The sequence below is a fragment of the Cyrtonyx montezumae genome, unplaced genomic scaffold (assembly GCF_038088225.1).
Source record: "Cyrtonyx montezumae isolate F1298 unplaced genomic scaffold, pur_monq_1.0 scaffold_10, whole genome shotgun sequence".
In the NCBI taxonomy this organism is placed as follows: Eukaryota; Metazoa; Chordata; class Aves; order Galliformes; family Odontophoridae; genus Cyrtonyx; species Cyrtonyx montezumae.
The window spans coordinates 46,531,909-46,542,352 of NW_027071826.1; the positions used below are offsets into that span (position 1 = coordinate 46,531,909).

The 10,444-nt window shown below is 40.4% G+C and overlaps 1 long non-coding RNA gene across 2 annotated transcripts; it reads left to right on the top strand.

The window, feature by feature from the left end:
- The first annotated feature begins 5,400 nt into the window (after positions 1-5,400).
- Positions 5,401-10,117, top strand: LOC136060589 (uncharacterized). 2 transcript variants are annotated; one of them, XR_010623376.1, is made up of 3 exons: positions 5,401-5,481; positions 8,451-8,717; positions 10,024-10,117. It is a non-coding gene; the product is annotated as an uncharacterized LOC136060589 (long non-coding RNA). The 2 variants fall into 2 exon arrangements; XR_010623377.1 differs by lacking the exon at positions 10,024-10,117 and adding an exon at positions 9,424-9,714.
- The last annotated feature ends 327 nt before the right edge of the window (positions 10,118-10,444 follow it).

The window sequence follows — 10,444 nt, forward strand, 5'->3', positions numbered from 1 at the left end:
AAACCTTTGTATTTCACGCTTGTAGGTGTTACTAGATTTCATCTGTGCTAGTGCACCCAGGATAGCAGAGTCCCATACTGAAGATGCACCATGTGGCTGAGGGAAGTTTTTCTGCTGGGCTTATTTTCCCCACTTTTCTGAAAACCACAGAGTAAGTCAAGAAAATATTCTGTATTTTTTTCTGTGTGGTTGTATTTGTGTGATAAGGTGAGGTGGTATTTTTTTCCTCACGTTCTTAATAGATGTACTGTATCGTCAAAGCTTTGCAGGATAAACCAAGCCTCATTTGCAACAGTTGTGCCATTGCAACTGCACTGTTTTTGGAGACACGTTAAGATATTGGTCAAATATGAAGGAAGGATTTGGTTCAGGTCAGTTGTGGAAAAGAAGGGGATAAGGGAGGCAAGCATTTAAGTTCCTTGTAAGTGGAAAAAGACAAACATCTGAGTACCTCAAGTCATTTGCAAGGACAGGAAAACGCCACACAGAACCAGGCAGAAGAACAGCAGTTTTTTCTCTCGCCCCTAAGTTGGTGATGTTAAACCCTTTGTATCTTCTCCCCATTGCTATGCTGCTGGCATGGGAACACTGACCAAATGGGACTGGCAACAAGCTGTAACCACGTGACCTTGGCTTTCCTATAACGTAGTTTGCTTTTCTGTCATAACCGGATTCTGCTCAGTCATGTGCCTTTGCCCTTGGTCAAAACAATGCATCTCTTTTTTCAAGCTGACTTGAATCATTTGACGTTCCCCTTTAAGAGGAAGATAACGCTTCACCAAAGAAGTTGCTGAACTGATTTCACTGCACTGATCCTTCTTTATGCGAGCAAAGCCTTTACTAAACGTTTAAACTTAAAATCTTCTTGGAAAAAAATTGGCCGTGACCTTTGGTATGCATGTGATCTTTCCTGTTCCTTGAAGAAGCCTTTCAGTGCTTATTGCTTCAGGGAACAGGAAAGTAGGAAGCTCATTGACAACTGTTTCCCGACACTAATTTGCTGCTCTTTAGAGGACAACAGCTTTCACTGAGGGAATTTCCTGCAGGAGCTGAAAGTAGGTTCTGGAAATGGCTTTCTTACAGGAGCAAAGAACAGGGTGAGGATTTTAAAATAACAAAACAAATTCATGGCAGATAAATCCAGCAAAATTCATGGAACAATTAAAATCTGCCTGCATTGCATTGCATTAGGTAGGAATTTCCTGTTCTTCTCCCCCCTTACCTGTCTGAAAACCCTTTCCCTGTTTTTCACTTCGTACCTGCTCTTTGCTCCCAGATCATGTGGCATCCTTTGTGAGACATGATTACAAATATTTGCACTTGCTGTACCAACATATATTGCATTGATCGCTAGGGTAAGCGAAGCTTGTGTATGAGTTTGAGGAGGCAACATCTTTAAAAGCAGCCACAAGAATGAAACCTGGGCACATCACAGCCCATGATGGTAACATCCAGTAGCCACAAGCAACAGTGATGCACAGAATACAGAGGAATTTGAGTGACTTGTCTTGAAGGTGTGCAAAATAGGTGTGATGTTCCAAGGCCTCTTCCCCCATGCATCTGATATCTCTGCTAGTCATGGCCAAGCACCATGGAAGATGCATAGTACAGATTTCCTTGCAGGAGAATGGAAAGTCAGGGACCTTTTAAATGTCTTCAGTAGGAAAGCAAGTGAGGGTGGGACCTTGATGCAATAGGCAAGTCTCAAGAGCTGGGTGTAATTTTGGTGTTCTTGACAGTAAAATCTGGAAAGAGTAATACTATATGCCCAGATGAGATAAGCTACACAGCAGTTGTCAAGGTAAAAAGAGCTTCAGGCAAGGGTTTTTTGGGGTTTTTTCTTCTTTTTTTTCTTTTTTTCTTTTTTTTTGGCTAGCTCTGATTACTTGTGTTTAATTGGTTAACTCCCTTTGGTTTGATCTCTCAAGTCAGTAATATGATTAATTATTATTACTTAGAAGGATTTTAGACATACGGTTGGAATGTGCAGTGTGTTACGTGCTACTTCTGCTAGCAGTGTTAGATACAGGCATATTCTGAAGAGGCTCATGCCAAATCATTGCCTTTTATTTAAACAGCTATGTTGCTTGTGGATCTCTTTCTCTCTGCCTACCTATTTAATCACTCTGGTGGTCCTTCACAGTCTCTGCAAGCTTCCAAAATATTTTAAAGATCTGATATTAATACTCTTTCTTCTCAGCGGTCAGGATGTTCCCACTCCTTGTGGAATTAAAATGAAAGTGGTAATCGTAGAACCACAGGATATCCTGAGCTGGAAGGGCCCCAGAAAGTCTATGGAGTCCACAGCTCCTGGTTTCACACAAGACCACCCAAAATCTAAAACCCATGTTAGCTCGAGGCCATGACCACGCCCTGGGCAGCCTGTTCCATGCCCACTGCCTTTCACTAACCCCCTGCTGCCCCTCTGCTCCCTGTGAGGAGCTGTAGGCTGCCATTTGGCCTCTCCTCAGCTCCTCTGCTTTGGGTTGAGCCAACCAGGGGACCTCAGCTGCTCCTCATGCACATTGCCCTCCAGACCCTTCACCACCTTTGTTGCCTGCTTTTGGACGCTCAAGTATTTTAAGTTCCTCTTACATTGTGGTGCCCAAACTGCACTCAGTGCTCGAGGTGAGGCTGCAGAGAGGGGCAGGACAACCCCTTCCCATAACTGCTGATGATTACTTCGTAGTTTACATCTCCTTCATCAATAATACTGTGAATACACGAGTCTCTGAAAACATCATATGTACTTTAATATGCATTTAAACAGTGTAACTCAACATTAAGTATTCACAAGAAATCATCTATTTATAATTACAGCTGTGGTAAAGCAGCAACATTGCAATTAGGAACAGTATTGGGCTGTTTGCAGTCCTTTATCCTGGTATTTGGAGTGCCAGAGCACACCAGTTGTCTGGGTGCGTGGCTTTTATTCTGCTCTGATGCAAAATTAATTACAATTCCTGATGCTGTACATGCAGCTGTTTTGTCTTGAGGAAAAAAAAAGAATCCCAATGGGGCAAAACCTTATATGAAGCTCAGAAAGATAAGGGGTGTTGGCACTTGTGTTTGCAAGGATCTGAGTAACTGCAAGTAGAACAAGAACTGAAATCTTTATTGGCCCAAACGCAAGAAACAGTGGCTCCAAGAGAAAATTGTTAGACATAAACTTCTCAAAAATTTGACTTAATTAAGTGTACCCTTAGGTTACAGTATGTTTTAATTAACTTTATGCCACTTTCTGATGCATGTTGATTTCTATAAATACTATTTGAGTATACAATACTTCTGAAGAAGTTGGCATTGTGCTGAATTCTGGTGATCTTTCTCCTGGGCAATTTATTCCATCTTGTTTTTCTTTTCTTTTTCACTCCCCAACAGAAAGCAGTCTCCATAGTGACCACTGGTACTTATTTTAGCCAATCTTCTTACCATGCTTGGCTAATGAGGAAAAATGATATTTAACTCTGAATTCAGCTAATTAATAAAAAGAACATAGCAATATTTTCTATTCTTCTTTGCCTAAGATGCTGCTATGATCTATCAAGAGCTTTATTTTTTTTCTTAATGCTGCATTAGTGTGGATACACAAAACGTAAACTTCTCTTGTACCTTCTCCTGTGTTCCAAGGAGCAGTAGAAACCATGCATGAGGAAAGCACGAGCAATTGTAAATTGTGGATCTTGTTACAGGCATGGGAAAGATCAATTAATGGACAAAAAGTTACAAGACACTGAAAGCCAAAGATTTGCTTTTCCTGAGTTCTCATTTACTGCAGAAATTCCCATGATGTTGAAATGAAAATGCTTGGGAAACAGATGGTTAATATGAGAAGAAAGACTATTTAATTCTGTAGTATTTATTGTACCTGATGTATCTCTTTTCATACTAAAATCTCCTGTCACAAAGTGTTACTCTGCCCTTAGAATTAGTGGAACTATTCATCATCCTCGTTGCCATTCTATCAGTTCATATCACTAGGAATAATATGTAATTAGCACAGTGTACAGAGAACGAAAAAAAATCAGTTAGAGAGAATTACCATTTTTGAAATCTCAGTTTCTCCAATAGATATTGAACTGCTCAAAGAGGCGTTCAGGATCTTTAACAGCTGTGATGATACTGCAACAATGGACAAGAGAATTGCATCACCGTGCACATCCCACATGGAAATGTGAGATCATCTTGTTTGCTCCTGCTGACAGAAGCCTGTGGTGAGGTCTGTGCCTTCACAAATGTGTATTTCAGAAGGCTGGTCTCCCAGGGAGAAATAAAGAATGACAGCTGACTTTGGGTGGTAGAGATGGACTGAAAGTGCTCGACTGTCCTGGTATTGCAGCACTCTTCTTAGTGTTATTGATGGTAGTAAAAGTGCTTGAACTCTCAAAGTATAGAGGAGTGCTTCTGACCGTGTCAGTGAGATGGCTGTCATGTTTTAGAAATGAAGAAAAGCAGTTTCCAAAGGGGAGTGATTTTGCTGTTTAATCTTATTTTTTTCTTTTGAAAAATTCTTGGAGATGTGATGTAGCATTGCCCCCCTAAGTGGAAAAATAAGGGTGACATGGAGTGAAAATAAGAGAAGGGACAACGTTTCTATACAACTTGTTCTTTCTGCACTTCAGAGTGGACTCGTTGGGAAGGAAGCATGCTTAGCCATTTAACTGGATAGGACATTAGCAGAGGGCTTTCCTAGCCTGTGAAGTAATGCACCCGTCCAATGCACATGCTGATGAGCTTTGGTGGCTTTTTGAAGCAGTAATCTACACTACTTCATTCATTGTAAATGTTTTGCATTTAGAGAGTGCATTTCAGTCAGAGCTTTACAAATAGTCATTAAGCCGTGAAACACTGGTCTGGAATAGATGAATAAATTATATGGGGAAAGTAATCATTAGAAACCACTGTTGTTTTGTCAAATGGTGTACAGTTTTCATGTAACCAAGGACTTAAGTGCAGCAAGTCCTTGACACCTATTTTCACTTTCCTATATGAATATTCATGTGGCTTAAGTTTAACATTTCATCCGTGCATCTTGTCAGAATTCAAATTCATCCTCCTCTAATGGAAACTGTGCTGGAGCACTGCTACAGACAATAGCTGGCATCAAATAAAATTGCTCTTTGTTCCAAAACTATGGTTAGAATTCAGTGGTTAATCAGATGCTGACAGCAAACACTCACCATTTCCTTTGCATCCACGTGACAATACAAATGACAATTGATATGTGACTAACATAAGACTCACTCTCCACATTCCAAGCAAATTGGTTTTTGTCGATACACGGATGAACAGCTTGTCATTATGTGTCCCATTATTTTGACCTGCATTTCTTCCCCTTAGTGTGAGAAGGTTGTGTTCTGGATGCTCTAACAGACACATTTTAAAGCCTGTGTGTCTTATGCTTGGCAAGTGCTAAAGTTTATGCATGAAATCATTCTGGAACATGAAAACCAAAAGAAAGGATGCTTCCAGAGACATATGGTGAGTTATTAAACAGTTTCTCCTAAATATCCAGTCTAAATCTGATCCACTGATTTAGTTGCCAGGTTCTTCTCATTTACATTAGCATCCACCTCAATGAAACAAGTTTAGTCAGGGTGCTCATATTAAGAAAAAAAAATAGGCAGGATGTGTATCCTTTCTGCAGTCTTGGCACTGAAACTGATATTTGAGTGAGTGAAGCTGGAGGTGTGCTTGATCCTGCTACCAGGTCATCCTAGACTGGAACTTAGATGTTCACTGAGAATGTGACGCAGCCTGCTGCATCCCAACTCACTTTGTAACTGCAGTACGGACTGTGGGATATCTGCTTTTCTGGATCTCAAAATAGCTACAACTGAAAATGATAGAGCTGATTTCCCACACACTGAACTTTAATTCTTATCAAGAGTTTATTTGATCATAATGTCATTAGTCGTAGCTGTTTCTCTGCACTCCAGGAGGGCCCTGTGACAAAAAGTAGAATTGTTAACATATTTTTATCTGATTTGCTTTAGCAGCAATAGCAACCTCAAAAGCAAGGTTAATTGGAATAATGACCTTCATTTGAGGCACTTCTTGGGAAATTCATGAGAAAGTGGAGGGAATGGCCAGAAGTGAAAATGTTTCTCAATCTCTGGAAATGCCTCAGGTCGTGCTGCAGTTACTGGAGCTGAGCCGTACACTCCACTTGGGAACTGGCATCTCCCCTACAGGTTTACCTGTAATGGGAGAGAAGTTGTGAAGTTTTCTCACAAAAGGCTTTGTTTTTTTACCATGCCATTGCCTAACCTGGGCCTGAAACGTGTCGTGTAAGGATTCATTTGCACATTTTAAAAATTAGTACTGCTTTTACACTGTTGCCATGGGACAGCTATGGCAGGAAATGAGCAAAACACCCACATAATAATTGTTGACAGAATACAGTTCCGATTGTATCAACTGTAATCCCAGCGTGATATGTTGTTAAGGCAGTCATCAACATCTCAGGGAATGAAACACTGATTTGCAAAGTATGCACTGCCCAAAAGAAATATACAGTTGTTACCCTTGAAAATCAGAACACGTGAAAGACAACTGCTTGACTGGGATGATAGGAGAGTAATTATTGCTAAGTCTCTGAAGAACAATTAGAGTTGTTTTTTATTAAATTTGCGTGTTATGATTGACATTGAAGCTGAGTGATTCAATATGTAAATCCAGATTACTCTGACCTAAGAAGATATTGAGAAGGATGATGCTTTACAAAACAGTCTGTGGAAAAATTGCAGTGTTGAGCCAAAATCCTAAATTTACCATTTTGCAAACTGCTTTGCTTTTGTTCTTTTTTTTATTTATTTTTAATTTATTTATTTAAATCAGCTTATCTACTATTTACATTCAATTTCAGGGGATTGTGTAATTAAAAAGAGGGATATAATTTATCATTTGTAGTGATTGCATCCGGTATTTATCTGAATAATAGAGGTTATTTATAGCAGTCTTATAACAACCTTAGAGAGTTTTAACCATTAATCAATAACAATGGAAAGATGTCAGAGTATAAAGCTGAATAAGGTAGAACAATATTCCAGTTGCCAGAATATAAGTGGCTGAAGTACATTATTCTTTCTATTTATTTGCATGGTAATTGATTTCAACAATTAGAAGGAAATCTATTACAGGTGGGTTTTATTGAAAACAGTAACACATTTGTATGTATTTAAGAGCAATATGGAATAGTCTTAGTTGCTAACCAGAGGGAGTGTCAAATAAAAGACAACTATTTGTTGGAAAGTGATGCTGGGAGTTCGTAAAACATCTTTTTTTTTGTTTGTTTCTTTTACAAAATGAGCCTATACTGTTTATCCATTTCCAAATGCATATTATAAAAAGAGGGAATGAAAAGGTGTGACGCATGTACAAATGCATTAAATTGCTGAACAGTGTTTTGCAGCCTGCTGACCTGTAAAGCAAGCTGAGGCACTGAGTCTATTTTGGTCTTTTCTGTGGAAGGCCACCTACATTGGCTCTAGAGGAATGAAGAATATGTGAAGGCTGAAAAAAATATTTGCCCTTTAATATGTTGGCTCAGACCGGTGAGATTTAGGAGATCTTCCCAAGAGCTTGCAGAAAGCTCTTCTTATATTTCTGTTTTAAAAGTTACCTATGCAATTTCAAATTCTCAGAGCCTGCAGTGGAGGTTTGTGCAATGCGAGCTGGGTCACAAAGCGTCGGCACACATCCCTGCTGCTTCTGTATGCAAACAGATGTCTTCAGACGGTGCAGTACCACACTGGGAGAATGTCCTCTTTCTAACCCTTGAAAACCTCCCAAATCCTCCTGGGGCTCCCTGGGGGTCTACACCCCAGAGCCTCAAGTGGAGAGCTGTTTCAGAGGTGGGTTGTGCATGTGCCCAGTAACGCAGGGAGGCTCTGTGCAGCCATCCTTCTCTTCCCCTTGCTGGGTGCCATAGTCCTGAGAGCCATCCTGCCCCTGGGATTTGGGGGCTTCAGCAGGCAGCAATGCCAGCCCGGGTACTGGGTGAGGCCTTTGGGCAGTCCTGCCCTGAAATGGCTTTACTGCAGAAATAGAAGATTATTAAGAGAACAAAATGATGATGAGAGAACAGTGGAAATTATTTTTTCCACCTGCAAGGCTCCTGTGGATGAATCTGTACCAGAAATGAAGGCAGAACTGGGATTGTGACATTTTTGTCTATACCAGATTTGCAGCTAACAGATTTATTTTTTCCCCTTCTTTTCTGAGAAGATCATCTTTTCTTTCTAGTTTTGCTGCGTGCGATTGCTTATTTATTTTCCTCCTTACCCTAGATGAAAGAACGTTTTATTTCTGTCTCGCCCTGTTTTGGGTGAGGGAGGAGGTGTAGGGAACCCTGCAATATTTGAGGGCAGGGGAAAAATGGGAGAGATCTCTCTTGGATTTTATTTTTGTTTCATTTTCATTTAAAATATGCTTTTCTGTTACTATAGCTACTGGCTCTGTCATGCTCACCGAGAGGTACTTTATTACCTCATCTTTAGAATCAGATTGATCATTGTATCAACCCATTGAAGCTCACGGGTGAAGGGGATACCGGTGCACAACAGGAGATTGGAAAACCACAGACAGACCTGAGTCCAGCACAGGAAGAGAGAAGACAGATGCAGAAGATTGGCGGGAGGTCAGGTTTTCTAGGCTTGTAAAGGAAAGCCAGAAGAAACAGAAAAGAAGTGAGATATTGGGAAACCCGTGATGAGGTACGTGCACTGTAAGAAAAATAAAGAAATCTGGTTAGCCCTTAGCTATCTCCTGCTCCTGGAGACAAGGAGGTAACCAAAATCTTTTGCAAAGGAGCCTTTGAGAAAGGAACAGGGATACATCAGTGGGAAGAGATTGCTTTGCCTGGAAAAAGCTCATTTTGAAAGAGGGCTGAAACCTCAGTGAGTTATGAGCCTGCTGAGAAAATACCACCTCAGGAAAGGCTGGGCTGAAGACTCTAAAATTGAATCTTGTTTGGAGTTTTGTGCGGGCGTTGTTATTGAGGGGACTCCAAGGAGGCATTTTGGGTCTTATAGCGCAGACAAGGAGGAGCCTGGATAGTGAATTCAGTGCTCTTTAGTTTAGAGAAAATGTCATAGTGGAGGGTACTGATGATACGTGATATTGTGCTTGCCCTGGGAGCAGAAATAGTTGCAAAGATGGTAAATATGTCAATGACTGGAGCTAGAGGTGCTGGAAAAGGATAATAGCAGTCATATATGCAATTATACAGAATAGTGGGCTCGAAGCTGGGCAAAAAGCTTCAGCTGAGATGTGCCCCACATTGGAGGAAGGAGGAAGAAGTGCTTGGTCATTGAGGAAACCTCTGTGAATTCAATAGCTGGATTCAAATCTGTAAGCTGTTAGGCTCCGAAGGTCATCTAGAGACATCTAACTTTCCTTTTGTCCCTTTTCTTACACAAGCATCTCCTCTTCCCACACAAGTGCCCACGGCTGCGTGATGACACACTTGAGGTGTCTGCTTTGAAACGAACCAAATGCTGACAGTCGCAGATGTATAAATATTGAACTGAGGGCTTCTCAGAGTTGCCAGACGTACAGCATCCTTTGCCAAAAGAAAAGCACAAGAAAGACCCTCAACTCCTCATAATAAGTCATGGTTACATTTCTGTAAACGATCCTGTACTTTGGCATGCAGTTGTTCTTCTGCATTCTTCACGTATTCTTCTCTTCCACAAATAAATTGAGCACTGCAGTCACACAGTTGTAGCCATCAATGTTATTTTGGAACTACGTGTATGATGGCAAAAATTTTGACTGTTTCTTCTCTAGTTTAATTATCGATTACCAAATATACTTTAGTTCAAGTAGTTTGAGCATGAGGTATGTAAATTATTGGGACTTCAGGAAATGAAATAGAGAGAAAATGAAGAGAAAACTGATAGAAGTGTGTTAAATATAGTAATCATCTAAGCTGGTGTGACAGCAAATTGTAAGTTGGCAGAGTCATTAGGAAATGTATTCATTCATTTTTGCTTTCACATGCATTTCTGTGCATTTTAGGGGACAAGCTCAGCTTGGTTCCTGAAATATAAATCTTCCGGGCCATGGGATATTCAGGTAAGCGAGATAATTGGATATATTCAAACATTAGCATCTAAAAAGTAAATCAGCTGGATGTCTTTACAAATGAAGGAGACTTGTACAGGAAAGACAAACAGGTAAAATTGTTTTGAAGATACCTCCTGGATTCCACAAAGCTGCTTTTAGCATGAATACAATTCTAAATACTGACAGTGCTTTGGAATAAAAAACCTTTTAACTGAGGACAATTACCATTTTTCTTACTCCTTGGAGAGTTCAGCGTGTTTTGGAAGGAGAAGTGTGGATTTGTTATGCAGCATGAGCATTGCCTTCTCAATGTCATTTTCCCATCTGTCTTGCTCGCAGTGTTACAGTCTCAGCTGATCCTTCTGTGCTGCAC